The 18299-nt window shown below is 40.5% G+C and overlaps 1 protein-coding gene across 9 annotated transcripts in view; it reads left to right on the top strand.

Annotated features, from left to right (window-relative positions):
* Positions 1 to 255: 255 nt before the first annotated feature.
* CSNK1G3 (casein kinase 1 gamma 3) overlaps positions 256 to 18299 on the top strand; it is a 125402-nt gene continuing 107358 nt past the window's right edge. For 2 of the 9 annotated variants that reach the window (XM_055430797.2, XM_088838805.1), the window contains exon 1: positions 256 to 723. The gene's annotated coding sequence lies outside the window, so the exon portion shown is untranslated. Of the gene's footprint in view, positions 724 to 10202; positions 10286 to 16808; positions 17941 to 18299 lie in introns of those variants that run through there. The other 7 variants (XM_088838807.1, XM_088838808.1, XM_088838802.1 and 4 more) reach the window with 6 other exon arrangements.

The following is an 18299-nucleotide window of genomic DNA, read 5'->3' on the forward strand; positions in this document are numbered from 1 at the left end:
AACCATGGGCGATTTTCTCCCAGTTCTCGCCAGCGACCTAGCCAAGCCTCTTCTCCCCAGGCCTCACCCAGGGAAACAGACGCGTAACCACAATTACTCCACGATCTCCACACGCACCACGGGCGCGGAGGTGGGGAGGGAGGCGTGGCTTGACTTTTATAGGCCTTCCCAGCCAATGAACAAGCTGCTTTCCTTCCGGTCGGGCAAGCCGACCAATCTGAGCAAGTCGCTGTAACCTTCGGCTGTACTCGGCTCTTTTCGCTGATGCGGGCACCTCAAGGGACGGCCGCCGCTGGAGAAACGCTTCCCTTTTTTATTTTTTTTTTCCCCAAGCGTTCACTTCCGGGTCCGGCGCCGATCCGGATGCCCGAGGCAGAAGGATGTTTGACCTCCGGATAAGCGAGGAGGCGCCGCTGTGCATTCATTGCCGGCTGCATCGGTGGCGACAGCAGCGGCCCGGGCGGCGACTCTCCGGCCACAGGCGGCGGTAGGACGCACCGGCAGGAGCGAGGGGCCCGAGTCCGAGGCGAGCTGCGTTCCCTCCCTCGCTCGTTCCTTCCCCCTCTACCTCGCTCGCTCCCTCCCTGCGTGGCTCGCCTTCCTCCTCCGGCCGCCGGCGGGTGCAATGTGCCGCCGCCGCTGCCCCCGCCGCCACTGACTGACGGAGCCGGGGGCGCCGCCCGCGCCCGGGCCCGACCCGCCGCTGGCGGCCGCGCCTCTGAGGTAAAGCCCCCTCTGCGCTGGCGCCGCGCTGGGCGGCCCCGGCCCGCCGGCGGCCGCGGCGCCCTCCTGCCCGGGTGGGGCTGGGCGGGCTGGGGTCCCGGGCGGGGCGCGCGGGGGCGGCGCCGCCCGCGGGGGCCTCGGGAAGGGCCGGGCGCGGCGGCCCCGGCGGGGGCGCGGGAGCGGGGGCGCCGCTGGCTCGCCGGCAGGGAGGGGGCCGCGGGCGGCGGGCCGGGCCGGCCGCCGAAGTTGCCCGAGTGGTGCGGCGCGAGCGGGGAGGTGGGCGAGGTGCGAAAAGGCAGGGGCTTTGCGGGAAGGGTTGGAGGTCGGCAGTGCAGCCCCCCAGCGCGCCTCGATTTTGTCCAGACGATTCCCTTCGGAGTAGGGATTTCAGGCAAGAGGGTGGGAGCTATCTGTCGGCTGGAGGGAGGGATCTGGGGCTAGCATTCATTTCAGGGAGAAACTTCCCGATGGGGTATTTGTTTCCAGGTTTGGGGTGGGGGGCAGGGATTTACCTATTTGTTAGCGCTTTTGACTTTGCTCAAAACTTACCCAAGGCATTAGTCGGGGGAACAAAATTCCTCTGATGGTTACTGTTAGGGTGCTGGTTTGTTTGTTTATCCCACTTGCTAGGGGAAGTGACACACACAGAAGCGTCGGCTCTCTTGGTCCACAGCCCCCACGTTTCTTTTCTGCGGGGTAGTGATGGAGATGTTTGCTTCTGGGGTCGGGGTAGTTAGGCCAGTGTTAGGATGGTTCCAGTTCTCCCAGGGAAGAAGGAAAAGTTAATGGGTGGGAGAGAGTGTGTGTGGGAGATGGCTACTGTTGCTGCCATTGTGCGAATTAGTTTTAACTCTGTTGTAATGAGTGCCTAGGCTGGTCAGCAAGTGACCCTTTTTTAACCTTTGGTTTTAGAACATCGACTTTAATTGGACAATTAAAAATCTACTGATTTTTACTAAGTTAAGAAAAAGTCAGTACTTAATTTCTTTTACGTTTGCAGTTACTTCTTGTGATAGGAATGACATTGGCCCACACAGATAGTAAAAGAGGTTAAGCTATATCTGACTTAGAATACTTTTTAAAATTAAAAATATCTAACTAGTAAAGCCGTGTGTATGTTTTTGAAGAATATTTGCTTTCCCTATAAATAAGCAAATTGTGAAAGAAAAGTATCCTAAAAGTTGCAAGATGTGAGGACAGTTTAAGAAAACACTTCCCACCAAAAATCAGAACTGGTTTGTGACATTCTTAGTAACTTTTTGGGGGGAGGGAAGTGGAGAGATGTACTTAGTGTATTTTATAATTATTTCCAAACTTTTGCTCTAACTATATTCTGAGCTAAGATAAATTATCTGCATATTTTATATACATTAACCGTATAGTTTGTACAAAACATGAAAATCATATTTATGGGAATTGGAAGAAAGGTGTAATAAAATAAATTGCATAGTTTTGGTATAGATTCAGAGCAGAGTGTATAGACACTTTGGTATTCAGGGAGCTTCCTTTTCTGGATATGCCTCAGGTATAAGTAGTTCTTCCTAGAATGGGGAACAGAAAGTTTAACTTTAATGTTGATGTATATGAGACTTTTGGGGGGAATCTTGGAAAATGATTTTTTTTTTTACTGATGGTTTAGTGTGCTCATTGACCAAGAGGTCCTTAACCTAAAAATTAATGAGTTATATAATTATTGACATTTTCATTGTTAGATTTGCAGGCATTAACTGTTAACAAAATCGTCAGCACGTGAAATGCGTTTATTCCGTCAAAAGAACTAGGATTCAAACAAAGGAATAGTTTAGTTCAAACTGAAACTTTACTTTGTGCAAGGGAGTTTTACTGTGTGTTGAGGATAAAGAGTGGGTAGACACATGAAGAGGAATTAGATCCAGTTAGTTACCTTTAAGGGAGAAGGAGACATGCACAGAAATAATTGCAACACAGGACTCCTGTGGGGCTTATTAGAGATGTACGGAAGTGTGGGGGTGGTGGTGATGATGTGTGTGAGAGAGAGAGAGACTAATTTTTGACTGGGAATTACAAACGAGTTTAAAGCTGGTTAATACTCCATTTAGGCCTTAAAATATTTTAATGGTCAAAATGGTTCTGTGTGTGTAGAGGTGATATTTTTGTAGGTGAAGGGAGCAGTTGAGCACAGACATGTTGGTTTGGTATGGTGGGGCCTGTTGAACTGGAGGTAAGGCTGCTGTGCCAGGAGGTCTTTATGGGAAATGAAGCTGTAAAATTAGGTGGTGATCAGTCCATGGACATCTAGAATGCCTTGTATTTAAAAATGAGTCAGTTCACCATATGAAGATCCAAGTGTATAGATTCTAAGGTGATAGGGAGTACCTATGAAAATAAGGCTAGTAAGTTTAAAGGAAACAACATAGAATAGTCAATTTGTTTTCCTTCATGCTAATAGAGGAGAGCCAGAGGAGTATATGAAACAGTTTATACATGGCTTTGTCATATTTCTTTACTTGCTTTTGGATATGAGTGTGTGGTAATCTGGTAGTCGGTTATATGAAATAAATCTAGATTTTTAAACATGTGACTTGCAAAGAAATGGGAATCTTGGATTTCTTCTCTGGGTCCCCTCTGTAATCCCCTTCATGCTGATAATAGACCATCATTCTGGCATGGGTTTTTACTTCATATTTTTTCAGAATGGAACAAGTGGTGGTTTAGTTTCCAAGAGCTTTCTAAAAGAATATAACAGACTAAACAGAGGGAATGCAAAAATAATAACAAAATACAGGTCTTTGGATAGGTATATTATTGTTTAATACATTTTAAGGTGAGATTTGCTATGGATGAAGTGAAATGTGAGGAATCTACATAGGACGAGAATTGACTATAATAGTAAGATGACAACATGAGAAAATTCCACAGTTCTGGATAAATGTGTACAAGGTTTTTAGTCATCTTAAGTATCAACAACTCTAAAAAAATTTAACCCCCAATTTAATCATTATCAAAGGAGTGCTTAAAAAATATCATCACCCTTACGACACCAGCGTTTAATCATCTAGTCATGTTGCAGGGGAGATTGATAGTTCTTACTGTTCCCTTCTTAGTGTTCAACAAGGACTTACTTTATAACTGGATTTGTATCTCAAATCTCCCAATAATAACAGTACCTATTGCAATTTGTTAAATGCCCACTTTGTCTGGACCTTAAGTGATAACTGTTATAAGACAGCTCTATGAGTTAGGTGGTATAACACTTGTTTTTGACAGTAGGAAGCAGCCTTCTAGAATTTAAGCATCCTGTTAAGATCTATCTTGGGAGTAGCAGGGGGCATATTTAAATTTTTTTTTTTTTCTGGCTTTTCAATGTTAGACCAGTGATATCTTCCCTAATCTTCCATCATCTTCCTTTTTGTCTTCTCTTATGCAGTTGGCTTTTAGTGGTACTGATTAGTGTCTTTAGTATGTGTTTGGGTGTTGTTTTTCTAAGATACAATTTCTTTGGAAATAGTGGTTTGGGGATATCTGTAGTTCTCTAATCGGAGAGTCTCTCGGAGCAGAAGATACGGTTCTAGTAACTTAAGCTACCTCAGAGTATCATTTTTGTGACGATCTATAGGAAGGAACCACACATGGGATTATTAATATGTAGAAATCAAGTGTGTATTATCTATTAATGTAAAGTGACTTTGGAGAGCCTCTGAACTAGTCAGGAAACGTGGAATGAGACAGAAGCGTGGAGATGGGTAAGTTTTAGAGACAGTGGAGACTGCTGTTAGCCATGATCTTTCCAGCTCCCTTCTCAAAGTTGAGATTTAGAAACTGGGAATGTTTGGGTCTCTTTCTATTATGGGATGTAAGGAAGATGCATAGTGATTTGTTCTTTAACCATATTAAGTGACTGGTTATATTCTCTCCTTATCCCTGCCGATCATCTTAGTTCTGAATGTGAAGTATTTGTGTATTTGGTAGATAAGACACATTTTGATCATTTTCTTTACTAATGACATATCACATAGTAATAATTTAATTTGATGAAAATCTATAACTGTTATATCCAGTGACTATACCATATCCACTTTTTTTTTTACAGCTTTTACTGTAATTAGGTAAAAATCTCATGATAGATGCCCTCTTTCTTAAACACAAATTTCTAATGCTTTTTTCCTGCAGTGAGTTGTCAGATTTTTAACTGTATTCAAATTGATTACATATATTTAGCTGATTAGGTGCTGAACTACTTCCGTTAGCTGAAAAGAGTGGGGATAGAGAGTTTCTCTGCCATTATATTTTTCATCAGGATTGAGAAAACTCATACGAAGTGCCAGGATGTGATGCCTGGCATATAGTAGGCACTGTGCAAGTCTTCTCTTAAACGTAGAAGTTGCTGATGTATATGAGTTGTCAGAGGGTTGATTGGTGCGTAGAATCAGCAAAGACAGTTCAGTTCAGTCGCTCAGTCGTGTCCGACTCTTTGCGACCCCATGAATCACAGCACGCCAGGCCTCCCTGTCCATCATCAACTCCCGGAGTTCACTCAAACTCATGACAGCCTATTACAGGAGAATCTCTGAACTCACTTCTCTTTAACCCACTCAAAAGATTGTTGTACTCTCCATTCATTTACTGTTTGATGCCCATGCTACATTAAAAGGCAGTAGACCAGCCTCTAGTTTCTTGAACTTTTATTCCCATCAGTTACTGTATACCTTGTATACCTACCAAGAATCATTTGTCTTTGTACCCAACAAATTGTTACAAAGACAAATGATTCTTGGTAGGTATACAAGGTATACAGTAACTGATGGGAATAAAAGTTAATGGCAATTGTACCTCTTGTTGTAATTACATAGTTTAATGGAACATTATTCAGTGAACTGTGAAGGCAAAAAGACTTCATTGAGACCCAATGGCTGCTTTGAAAAGCAGTTGAGTAATTGAGTAGTTGAAGTCAATTATAGTTAAAATAGTTTCAGGTGAAATAAATTAAATGATTAGGGGGAAAAAACCCTAAAGATCTTAGATTTCACAATAAGATTCTTCAGTAAAATTGCTTTTAAGTGTTGTGAGATGTCGTCTTTCCATGTTTAAGAGACAGAAACTGGAAATCACAGGTGATGTACTGTGGGTGTAGTTTTTGCAAGAAAAGTAAAGTAGGACTACAATTCCTGGGATCGCGGAGAGTCGGACACGACTGAACTGAACTGAACAATCTGTAGACTTATGCTTGAAGGAAAGGCCTTGGAAATCTGCATTAAAAGACTGTTTTGTGATTGTTTTAGTGTTGGTGGCTTCAAACTGTTTAAAGTATGTAAATTTTTTTATGATTCCCCTTTTTAAACTCACTTATGAACTGTTGGTTAACAGTAATATATTAAAGAGGTATCTACTTCTGAAATAACACCTCTTTTGTACTCACAGAGATTTACTTAACAGCATCCTCTTTTAAAAAAGAGAGAAATACTGGTCTTCCTGAGCATATAGTCATTCATATTTTAGGATGAATTGTTCAGTCATCAAGTCACATGGTATCCACTTGTTTCCTGATACAGCCCCTCATCTGATTTTCTGTGTGCCCTTTCAGCTGTTACACAGTGTCAGGGATGGATAGAGCCATTTGTAATTCCACCATCTCCTCAACCTGAGTGGGGACTGCAGGAGTGAGTTGGTAGAGGAAATTGTCCTTTGGAAGAGGAAATGCTATCCCCTTGATGTATACCAGGACCTGTTGAGCTTGGTGCAAAGTGTGCTGGTCTAACAGCTTATGGTAACTACTCACCTTTCCTGTCAGCTCAGCCCAAGTGGAAAGGAAAGCACGCAGGTATAGGAGAAGGTCCAAGTTGGAGAAGGAAAGGTAGATGGGGTATACTCTTTATCTTGGTGTCACACATTACAACACCAGAAATGCAGTAGCTTCTGAGATGGAGCACTGAAGTATGAAGGCAGGGCTAGTTTTTCAGAGTGTTGGTTAGCTCCTGTGTAATTTACTTGTCTCTGCTTTCCCCTGTGTATGGGGTTCTTCCTCCTACTGGTTGCAGGATCCTGCATCTTCTGCACAAGCCTACCTGCGTACTTTCCCTTCATGTTTTTTTTTTCCTGCTTAAATTTTTCTTTCTTTTGGCTGTGTTGGGTCTTTGTAGCTCTGCATGGGCTTTCTCTAGTTGAGGTGAGCGGGGGCTGCTCTTTGTTGCGGTGTGTGAGCTTCTCATTGCGGGGCTTCTCGTGTTGCTGCGCGCCGGGTCTAAGTGTGTGGGCCTCAGTAGTTGCAGCTCCCAGGCTCTAGAGCACAGGTGCAGTGGTTGTGGCACACCGGCTGTCTTAGTTGCTCCGCGGGATGTGGGATATTCCTGGACTGTGGATAGAACCGGTGTCCCCTGCGTTGGCAGGCAGATTCTTATCCACTGTACCACCAGGGAAGTCCCTCTTCATGTTTTATTGACCGGGATTAGATCACATACACTTCTAAACCAGTTATGACGCGGGGAACAGGGTTAACTGTAGTGAGTTTCTGCTAATCAGGATATAGTCCCTGCAATTGGGGATGGGCTCACATTTCCCTGAGTTACATGGTAGAGGGAGGATGTTTTAAAAAACCGTGGGAAGGAAGAATATGGGGGAAATGGATGTTATAGAGGCAATCAATAGTGACCACCACATCTACTTGTTTAAAGGATGAAAATAAATAATGCATACAAATGCACTTTGAACTTTTAAGTGTTGTACAAATGTAACAGATGAAAGATTAGAAAGCTGTTTCTATGTGACTGTCTTAAATATGCTCAGGTATGAATATTTTAGGAGCTGAAAACATTGCTAGTTTCTTATTGACTAACTTTCGAGTCAATAAAATCGATTATTATTTTTTTCATGGAAAAAAGCTATTTTAACTTTCATACGGCTATTTTAACTTTAAATTAAAAACTTGTACCTCTAAACTTATTTAGATATTTTTGTGTGTTGTTGCCCTCCTTCCTGGACAAAACTTGCCCAACATCTTTTATCTCATCAGATTTCTTTGTGACACTTGGAGAATAAGATGCCTTGAGGAAATGGGAATTTGTCAGTCAGAAATGGTTGGTTTATTTTCTATCAACAAATCTCATTGAGGTAGGAGGGAAAGATGGGTGTTATATTATTAACTACAGCGCCACCCCCCCACCCCTGGCCCCCGTCAAAAATTGTAGGGCCAGAGGAGAATCACAGACTTTTAGAACTGAATTGTGGAAGGTTGAAATGCCTAAGTCATGTACCTGGTTAATAGAACCCTCCTATCCTCATTGATAGGTTGATGCTCTTTCTGACCAAAAGGGGAGAGGCCGTGAAAAATGTGTATTTTGCAATTTTGCTCAGGACCATGGGCTAGTTATGTAAAGCAGTCAGCCAAGTACCTTTAAAGTTCTCAGTGTTTGGAAAATTGTAGCCAGAGTTGAAGTGTGTGTGTGTTTGTGTGCAAATGTGTTTAAATAAAACAAGCAAACAGACAAATCTTTTAATCTTCTCTCCAGCAGTCCACAAAAACAGCACACTTGCATTCCCCTCCCCCCCCGCCCCCACACACAAAGTAACCTCAAACCTGGCCTGCTGAAATGAAAAGGCAGAAGCAGAGTGAGTGCTTGGAATAGTTGTATTTTTAGTTTCAAGAAAGTTATCTTAAAGATTTCTTTATTGTATGTGTAAAAGAAAGAAATTGTGTGTGTGTGTTTATGGGGACATATATGGAAATACATGTATGTATAAACACGTAATTAGTATACATAATTAATTATTGTAATTCTAATCGCTGCAGTGTTGTTGTAAATATACAGAGTAAATCCATCCATCCCCTGGGAGGATATTTATGTTAATGACATATTTATAAATAGATTTGGGATGATTTTTATTTTTACACTTTTTATACTTGCTCTGTATTGTTTGGATTTTCAGCTATGATTGTCCATTATTTGACCATCAGAAAAAAAAAGTTTTTTTATTTGAGGGAAGAAAATAAAATTTGGGCTGTTTTCTCCAACCTAGAATTTACCATAGTCTACTTTCCTTGTAAATTACCTTGAATAAAGTATGCACTGAATGCACTGTTACTTTGTAATAGCCTTTATTTTAAAAACTGGACTTGTTCAAATTATGTTTCTTAAAATTTTAAGTTGAAATTAGCTGTATGATACCATATGATACAAGAACATTTTATAAAAGTAGTAGACTTCTGAATTTTTGTAATTATTAATTGTGTTATCTATTTTAAACTTGTTTTGACTTCAGGTGGTATACTTGGCAGGGTGTCAGAGTATGATATATTGGAGTCAAAGGTACAGTCAGAATTTCCTTTAATAAAAAGGGAAGTGAAAATTTATTTCTCCCCTTACACCCAGTCTGTGCCATGTTTACTTTCTATTTCTGTGAAACACTTATTGAAGTGAATACTTTCAGGCGAATATAGTAGGTAATGTTACGGGGAGAGAAAATTCCTGGTATTCCACTATATATATGGCTATAAAGCCTTTTCATAAAATCCTAGTTTGGCATGTAAAAATAACCTAGCATTGTTTTGGAGGTGAAACTGGTAGGTATCAATTATTGGTGAGACATCTGAAAAAGAAACTGGTATTTGTAGATGCATATTTTTTATAAAACATCATTTTATGTTCTTTTGTTCCAGGGATCTGAAACAATATTAACATTCCCCCTGCCCCCGCCCCCCCTGCCCCCCCCCCCCCCGCCACATCCCAAAGTGGAAATCTTAAAGATGTGGAATCATGTAATGCCAGTTTTATTTTTAAAAAATGGTAGACTATCTACTGAATTCTTTTTCTGTCATATGAATGTCAGGGCATATTATTGCTAGTATTTCTTAATATATTTAAGATTCTGAAAATATTAGTTAAAGTATCAATGTAATCAGCCCTTGAAACTGATTTTTTTGAGTATTTTCTGACAGTCTGTTGAAAGTTGATTATTGAAATATGTGTTGTGTGTTTGTATACTGTGAATCTAAATATTAATGAAAGTTGTGTTTTGAAGACTGACTGAACAATCAAATTCTGAGCGCTGGGAATGAGAACATCAAATAAGTTAAAATAAATTTTACTATATCCACTTTTTAAAAAAATCTCCCAATTGAAAATTAATAATTTTTTTTTTCCTGTGACAGAATAAAGAAGAGAACAAAATTGGGCAGTTTTAAAGATGGTGCTTTCCGTCCTTGCTACGGGGCTGGGAGTGCTAATACTTACTAGTAGATGAGAGAAAAAGGTTGTGGAGAAGGCAGCTTGTTCCAGTGGTGCTCGGCCCTGACTTCACAGTAACATTTTCTGTGGAGTTTCAGAAAATGACAGATATTGGGATTCTACCCATGCTGTTGAATCTGGGGATGGGGCCAGGGGCATTGATCTATTTTAGGATTTCTACAGGTGATTCCAATGTGCTTCAGGGTTGAAAATGACTGATTTCCTTTTTTAATGTACATTTCTTAGGTCTTTTTGAAAAAAATGACTTCCTTTTACTTTCAGATTGTCTTTTTAGTCGGGGATGGAGGTATAAAGATAAGAAGGAAATACATGGAAAATATATGCAAGAGGAACAGGTTAATGAAGTGAGTTCTCTTCAGGGTTTCATACTCCGATCCTTAGTGAGGCTACTGTATTGCTTGTTCATTAGCATCTTTTGAATAGTATAGCACCACAATTAGTGGAGTTTTGACATTTGGAAAATTTGTTAAAGGGAAATTTATCAGATTAAGGCACCAATTCAGATTTCACTAGAAATCTTTTTATTTTTAACTTTTTATTTTATATTGGGGTATAGCTGATTAACAGTGTTGTGATAGTTTCAGGTGAACAGCAAAGGGACTCAGCCATACATCTACATGTGTCCTTTCTCCCCCAAACTCCCTTTCCATCCAGGCCCCCATGTAACATTGAGCAGAGTTCCATGTTCTGTTCAGTAAGTAGGACCTTGTTGGTTATCCATTTTAAATATAGCAGTGTATACATGTGGAGAAGGCAATGGCAAGCCACTCCAGTACTCTTGCCTAGAAAATCCCATGGATGGAGGAGCCTGGTAGGCTGCAGTCCGTGGGGTCGCTAAGGGTCGGACACGACTGAGCGACTTCACTTTCACTTTTCACTTTCACACATTGGAGAAGGAAATGGCAACCCACTCCAGTGTTCTTGTCTGGAGAATCCCAGGGATGGGGGAGCCTGGTGGGCTTCCGTCTATGGGGTTGTACAGAGTCAGACACGACTGAAGTGACTTACAGCAGCAGCAGTGTATACATGTCCATCCCAAACTCCCTGCCTATCCCTTCCTCTCATCCTCCCCACTGGCAACCCATTTCTTCTCTAAGTCTGAGTTTCTGTTTTGTAAGTAAGTTCATTTGTATCATTTCTTTTTAGATTCCACATACAAGGGCTGTCATAGGATACTTCTCCTTTTCTGTCTTACTACATACACTCAGTATGGCACTCTGTAGGACTATCCATGTTCCTGCAAATGGCATCATTTCGTTCTTTTTAATGGCTGAGTACTATTTCATTGTATATAAGTACCACATCTTTATCCAGTCCTCTGTCCGTGGACATTAAGGTTGCTTCCATGTCTTGGCTATTGTAAACAGTGCTACAGTGAACATTGCAGTGCATGTATCTTTTCGAATCATGTTTTTCTCTGGATATATGCCCATGAATTGCAGGGTCATATGATAGCTCCCTTTTTAGTTTTTTGAGGAACCTCCATTTTGTTCTCCATAGTGGCTGTACCGATTTACTTTCTCACAACAGTGTAGGAGGGTTCCCTTCTCTCTCCACACCCTCTCCAGCATTTATTGTTGGTTGGTTTTTTGATGATAGCCATTCTGGCTGATGTGAGGTGATACCTCATTGTAGTTTTGATTTGCATTTCTCTAATAATTAGCGTTGTTGAACATCTTTTCATGTGCCTGATGGCCATCTGTCTGTCTTCTTTGTAGAAATGTTTACATAAGTCTTCTGCCCATTCTTTGAGTGGGTTGTTGGTTTTGATGCTGTTAGATGTCATGAGATATTTGTGAATTTTGGAGACTAATCCCTTATTGGTCATATAGTTGCTCATGGTAGTCTCTTAGGATCTTTGGTATTTCTGTGGAGTCAGTTTAACTTATCCGTTTTCATTTCTAATTTTATTGAGTTGAGTCGTCTCCCTTTTTTTCTTGATGAGTCTGGCTAAAGGTTTATCAATTTTGTTTATGATTTCAGAGAACCAGCTTTTAGTTTCCTTATCTTTGCAGTTGTTTTGTGTCTATTTCATTTATTTCTGCTCTGATTGTTTTGATTTATTTCCTTCTACTATAGGTTTTTTTTTTCTTCTTCAGTTTTTTTAGGTGTAAGATTAGGTTGTTTATTTGAGATTTCTCTTGTTTCTTGAAGTAACATTGTATTGCTGTGTAACTTCTCTTTTAGAACAGCTTTTGCTGCATCCCATAGGTTTTGGACCATTGTACTTTAATTTTCATTTGTCTCTAGGTATTTTTTTTTTATTATTTCCTTTTTGATTTCTTCACTGACCCATTGGTAGTTTAATAGCATGTTGTTTAGCCACCACGTGTTTGTGTTTTTTAGAGTTTTTTTTTGTTGTTGTTGTAGTTTATTTCTAATCTCATAGCACTGTGATCAGAAAAGATGCTTGATATTTCAGTTTTCTTAAATATACCAAAGCTCACCTTGTGGTGTAGCATGTGGCCAGTCCTGGAGAATGTTCCATGTGTACTTGGGAAGAATGTGTAGTCTGCTGCTTTTGGATGAAATGCTCTTTAAATATCAATTAAATCCAACTCTTCTAAAGTGTCATTTAAGTGTGTTTCCGTACTAGTTTTTTGTCTGGGTGATCTACCCATTGATGAAAGTGGGGTATTAAAGTCACCCACTGTTACTGTGTTACTGTCAGGCTCTCCCTTTATTGTTGTTAGTATTTGCCTTACATATTGAGCTGCTCCTTTGTTGGGTGCGTGTGTGAGTGCGTGCTCAGTCGCTTCAGTCGTGTCCAGCTCTTTGCTACTGTTGACTGTATCCTGCCAGGCTCCTCTGTCCATGGGATTATCCAGGCAAGTATATTGGAGTGAGTTCCCATGCCCTCTGCCAGCAATCTTCCTGACCAGGGATCAAACCCAAATCTCCCGCGTCTCCTGCAGTGGCAGGCAGGTTCTTTACTCACTAAGCCACGTGGGAAGCCTACGTTGGGTGCATATGTATTTATAATAGTTAAATCTTCTTTTTGGATTGAACCCTTGGTCATTACGTGTAGTGTCCTTATTCTTCTCGAAATCTTAAGAAACCTAAGTGATTAAAGCAATCCTGTCTTTAAAGTTAGTGTAACAATGTTACTCATCAAAATTTGATTAGTTTTGGGCTATAGTTATCATATTTGCAATATTGTTGAGTTGTATTTTTCATGGAACATAAGGATGGAAGGAGCCTTAATGGTTTTTTAGTGTAATTGTACTTCTGCTTTACTCTTTTTTACCTTTGTTGATGAAGTATTGTCTCTGTTTTTCCCCTTGGTGGAGATAGTTTAGTACTTTAGTTATAGTATATTGTGCATGTTGTATATTATTTATATCAGATATAGTCAGTAAATGTATACCTGTAAGTATAATATTACTTTGCCAACAAAGGTCCGTCTAGTCAAGGCTATGGTTTTTCCTATGGTCATGTATGGATGTGAGAGTTGAACTGTGAAGAAAGCTGATCGCCAAAGAATTGATGCTTTTGAACTGTGGTGTTGGAGAAGACTCTTGAGAGTCCCTTGGACTGCAAGGAGATCCAACCAGTCCATCGAAAGGAGATCAATCCTGGGTGTTCATTGGAAGGACGGATGCTAAAGCTGAAACTCCAATACTTTGGCCACCTCATGCGACGAGTTGACTCACTGGAAAAGAGTCTGATGCTGGGAGGGATTGGGGGTGGAAGGAGACGGGGACGGCAGAGAATGAGATGGCTGGATGGCATCACCGACTCGATGGACATGAGTTTGAGTGAACTCCGGGAGTTGGTGATGGACAGGGAGGCCTGGCGTGCTGTGATTCATGGGGTCGCGGAGAGTCGGACACGACTGACTGAACTGAACTGAATACTATGATACTAGGGTTTTATGGTTATTGTATCTTGTCATTTATGGCAAATCAGGTTCCAAGGTGACTCATTTACAACTCCTCCCTAGGTCAGGAACACTCTTAACTGGTTTTAGCATTTTTCTTATGACAAAATGAGAGCAAGCCATTTTATGAGTTCAATACATTAAATTCCATTCAATGAACATTTTTTTCATAGTGGCAAATTTGGATGTGGCATTTCTTCAATTAGTGTCAAGGATTAGATATTTGCAAACTGCCCTGATAGGAGAATTTGTGGTAGAGAAATTTAAGAATGGGTACAGTGTAGGGGGCTTCCCTGGGAGCTCAGCCGGTAAAGAATCTGCCTGCAATACAGGAGACCTGAGTTGGATCCCTGGGTTGGGAAGATCCCCTGGAGGAGAGCATGGCAACCCACTCCCGTATTCCTGCCTGGAGAATCCTCGTGATAGAAGAGCCCAGTGGGCCATGGTTCATGGGGTTGCAAAGAGTCGAACACAGCTGAGTGTCTAAGCACAGCACAGCGGAGTATAGAGATATTATGTGTAAACCATTGGGAGACTTTTAGAATTAGTTTGAGTTCATCAATATCCTAGAATAAAAGCCATGATGAAGAGGTTACCAGTTACATTTTGCACATATAATTAGTAATCGATTAATGGGTACTCTTCTACAGGACCACAATTTCTTATCAATAGTTTTGACATCCCAATGCCCTGAAAACCAAAACAAAATTTTTTTTGTATATATGACACAAATTGGTTTTCTTCCCAAAACTTAACTGTATTTCACGTGAATGTGAGTTTCACTGCAGAAATACTAAATGTTTAATCACAGTGCTGTCTCAGACTTCTCTGTGCCATTCAGCTTTCTCTATGGGTATTTCAAAGTACATAGTGTTTACACACTATATCACTTGTCAAAAATGCCCTGAAATTCTGAGTTCCAGAATGATTAACTGCAAGAACTTTGGAAAAGGAACGGTGAAACAGCATTGATTTGCTTCTATCATTTGTTTAGGATAGAAACTAGTCAGTATCTTACTCCTCTGAGATGGAGTTTGAGTAAGATCCTGGTAAACTTCTCTTGCTTTTTACAGTTTTAAGGTTGTGGATACCAAGAGGCACTTTTTAAAATCTGGGTTTATTTCTTTAGCGATTGTTGAAAGCTTTTCTGGTTTTTTGACAGCTGAGTCTTGCGGGGCCCATTGTGGTCCCAGAAGTGTTGTGTAATTAGGATGCTTGAGGTGGACAGTGTTTTGGGTAACTTCCTCATAGCTGAGTATTCATCACACTCTCTTTAGTCCTTGGCATTATGTAAGTTTACCTTTATAACTCATGGTAATTTCATGCCACAACACCTGCAAGCACCCCTCTTTTTTTCATGTCTTGGCTTCCTTTTTCATAACAGAAAGTAGAAGGGGTGTGGTTGCAGTGCCTCTGTTTTAGTTTCCTTAAACTTCCTTAATTTGTTTTTAAGAGTTCACTGCAAAAATCTTTATACCTACTCTGGCTTCTTCCCGCCCCCCCCGCCCCCATCCTGTTTCTTTTATTCTTGATTACTTCCCTGCCCCCTTCCCTTTAAAATAATATTCCTCAGCCAGAGAAGTTCACACTTACGGAATTCTGTATCAGAAAAATATAGAAATTTGTTTGCTGAAAAGGTGACAGAAGTAAATGTGCACATTCTATTTCCCTAAAGAGGCCCTTTCTGTAGGGGACTGATTATTGTACTGCTTGTGCATGGATAATGTTCTGTGTATATAATCTTTGCTTTCTTTTCATCCTTAGATACTGAAGGGTAATGGTGTGGTGAGCACTGTGGTACATGTATATCTGTGTTTACCATTATACTAGACACCTTAAGGTGTGGATCCTAATGGGAAATTTAGGCCTCTTCCATGGTGGCTCAGTGGTAAAGAATTTGCCTGCAGTGTGGGAGATGCAGGTTCAATCCCTGGGTTGGGAAGCTCCCCTGGGGAAGGAAATGGCAACCCACTCTAGTATTCTTGCCTGGGCAATCCCATCCCATGGTCAGAGGAGCCTGGTGGGCTACCGTCTGTGGGGTTGCAAAGAGTCAGACACGACCACGGGACTAAGCACACATAGCGTGCTTAGTTATGGTGCACTTGCCGTGTCCTCTGAAAGCATTGTAGTTCTCCTGGAGGACAGATTTAACCTTGTGTTACGGTTTGTTTAAGCTATGTGATTGTCAGGGATTGTGATGGTTTTATTTGCCATTTGTATTTCCTGTGTTTGGTATGTAATAGGCCTCTAATGATTACTTCTTTGTTGAATAGATTAATCATTTTATCTTTTATTAGGGAGAATTTTTTTTTTTTTAAGGGAGAATTTTAACATGGAAGAACCTTCGTTAATTAAATCCCTCTTGAGGCACCATACTCATCCCAGACCAGTTTAGTTTGCATCATCACAGTTGTATAAGACGAACTTCAAACAAATGAATTGGGCCTAGTTTAAATAAAGTAATAAACACAACCCTCTGACTGACTGACTCAGACTTAAAAGTAGAGAGATACATTATAGAAAGATTTTTGAAATGAAAAGCATTCATGGGCTAGCTAGAAAATTTAAAGGGAATATTCTGGTTTTTTTGAGCATTTCAGTTAATTATGATTTTAAGATATTTTTTATAATAAAGTTTTTCTCTCTCTTTTAAGTTCATACCGCAAACTTCACTCCCCATCACAATCAAATTAGAAAACAGTTTCATCACCCTGGAATATTCTCTCATGCTGTCCCTTTGTAGTTAAGCCCTTCTCCCTTCTCTTGCCCCAACAACCACTGCTCTCGTCCTATACTTTTGCCAGATGCCGTGCAGCTGGAATCATGTGGGTGTAGCCTTTCGAGATTTCTTCTTCCACAGTGTAGGATGTGTTTCCATTTCAGCTCTGTTGCCGTATCAGTAGTTTCTGTTTGCTGCCAAGCAATAATCCATCATGTGGATATACTTCAGCATATTTATCCATTCACCAGTTGAAAAACTTGTTTCTAGTTTTTGTGATCATGGATACAGCTGCCACAAAACTTTGTATGTGGTTTTGTTTTTGTGTGTGAATCTAAGTTTTTATTTCTCTTGGGTAGGTTTCTAGGGGAATTGTTAGGTCATATGGCAAGTACGGCTTTCTTGGTGGCTCAGATGGTAAAGAGTCTGCCTGCACTGTCGGAGACCTGGGTTCAATCCCTGGGTTGGGAAGATTCCCCTGGAGAAGGAAGTGGCAATCCACTCCAATATTCTTGCCTGGAAAATCCCATGGACCGAGGAGCCTGGAGAGCTACAGTCCATGGGGTCTCAAAGAGTCAGACACGACTGAGCAACTAACACACACAGATGGCAAGTGTATGTTTAACTTTATAGCAAACTGTCAAATTATTTTCTAAAGCATTTTGTTTTCCCACCAGTAATGTAGGAGAGTTCCACTAATAATCAGTTCCTAAAATTTAAATTGGCTATATTGAGTTACTCTAGAATTTGTTGGTTTGATTGTGTACCAGAATATCTTGACAGTAACATTAATTCTGAACATGATATTTTTATAGTTGTAGATCTGTTAGAGAGAGTGATTTTGGGGAGTCTCACTTTTCAGTGAATGCAGTCTTCTGTATGGTTTGAAACTATTTTTTCTTGGTAAGATCATGCAGCCCTGATCTTTGTAAAAAAAAAAAAAGCAAAACAAAACGCAAAAATCTAGGCCTTAACCCTGGTGTTCTTAATTGGGGATTAAGGTGCCTTTGGATCAGTTCTGTTTCTGTCTTCAGGTTTACAACACTTACTTTGGGGACAGATTCTTTTGGTTTGAACTAGGCAGAAGAAGATCCTTCCCATGGAGAAGTGGTTGTACTTTCAGCTGATTTCTGTCACCTGTTACATGTTTCATTCCACAGTTTTGTAGAAGTCAACTTATTTATGATTTACTGTCAGTTATACTAGTTAGGGGCTTCCCTTTTTGCTCAGACAGTAAAGAATCTGCCTACAGTGCAGGAGACATGGGTTTGATTACTGGATTGGGAATGTCCCCTGGAGAAGGAAATGGTTACCCATTTCAGTATTCTTCCTTGGAGAATTCCATGGACAGAGGAGCCTGGCAGTCTACAGTCCATGGGCTTGCAAGGAGTCGGATAAGGGTAAGCAGCTGACACTAACTATACTGATAAGTCCTTTCTGCAATGAGGGTTGACAATATTAACTTCATAATTGGAATTTTCAAATGCTAATACCCTTGAATGACTGTTTTAAATCTGAGGGCTTTGCCTACACTAAACTGTTGTTTTTAATAACATTTTTATAAATTAGGAAACAAGCACTGTAGTTAAGAAAGAATATGACTTTCTTATGGGAACCATGCATGAAATAGCTGCTGACTTTCCTGAAGTGTTTTCTCATTTATCTGGTATTATTAGGGAACAACCTGTTAGATAAATTAGAAGTTTGTATTTATAGTTAAATATTTTATTAAAATTGTTTTAAATGGTAAACTTTACAC

Source organism: Moschus berezovskii, chromosome 8, assembly GCF_049115385.1.
Source record: "Moschus berezovskii isolate FMDL1 chromosome 8, NW_MosBer_1.0, whole genome shotgun sequence".
In the NCBI taxonomy this organism is placed as follows: domain Eukaryota; kingdom Metazoa; phylum Chordata; class Mammalia; order Artiodactyla; family Moschidae; genus Moschus; species Moschus berezovskii.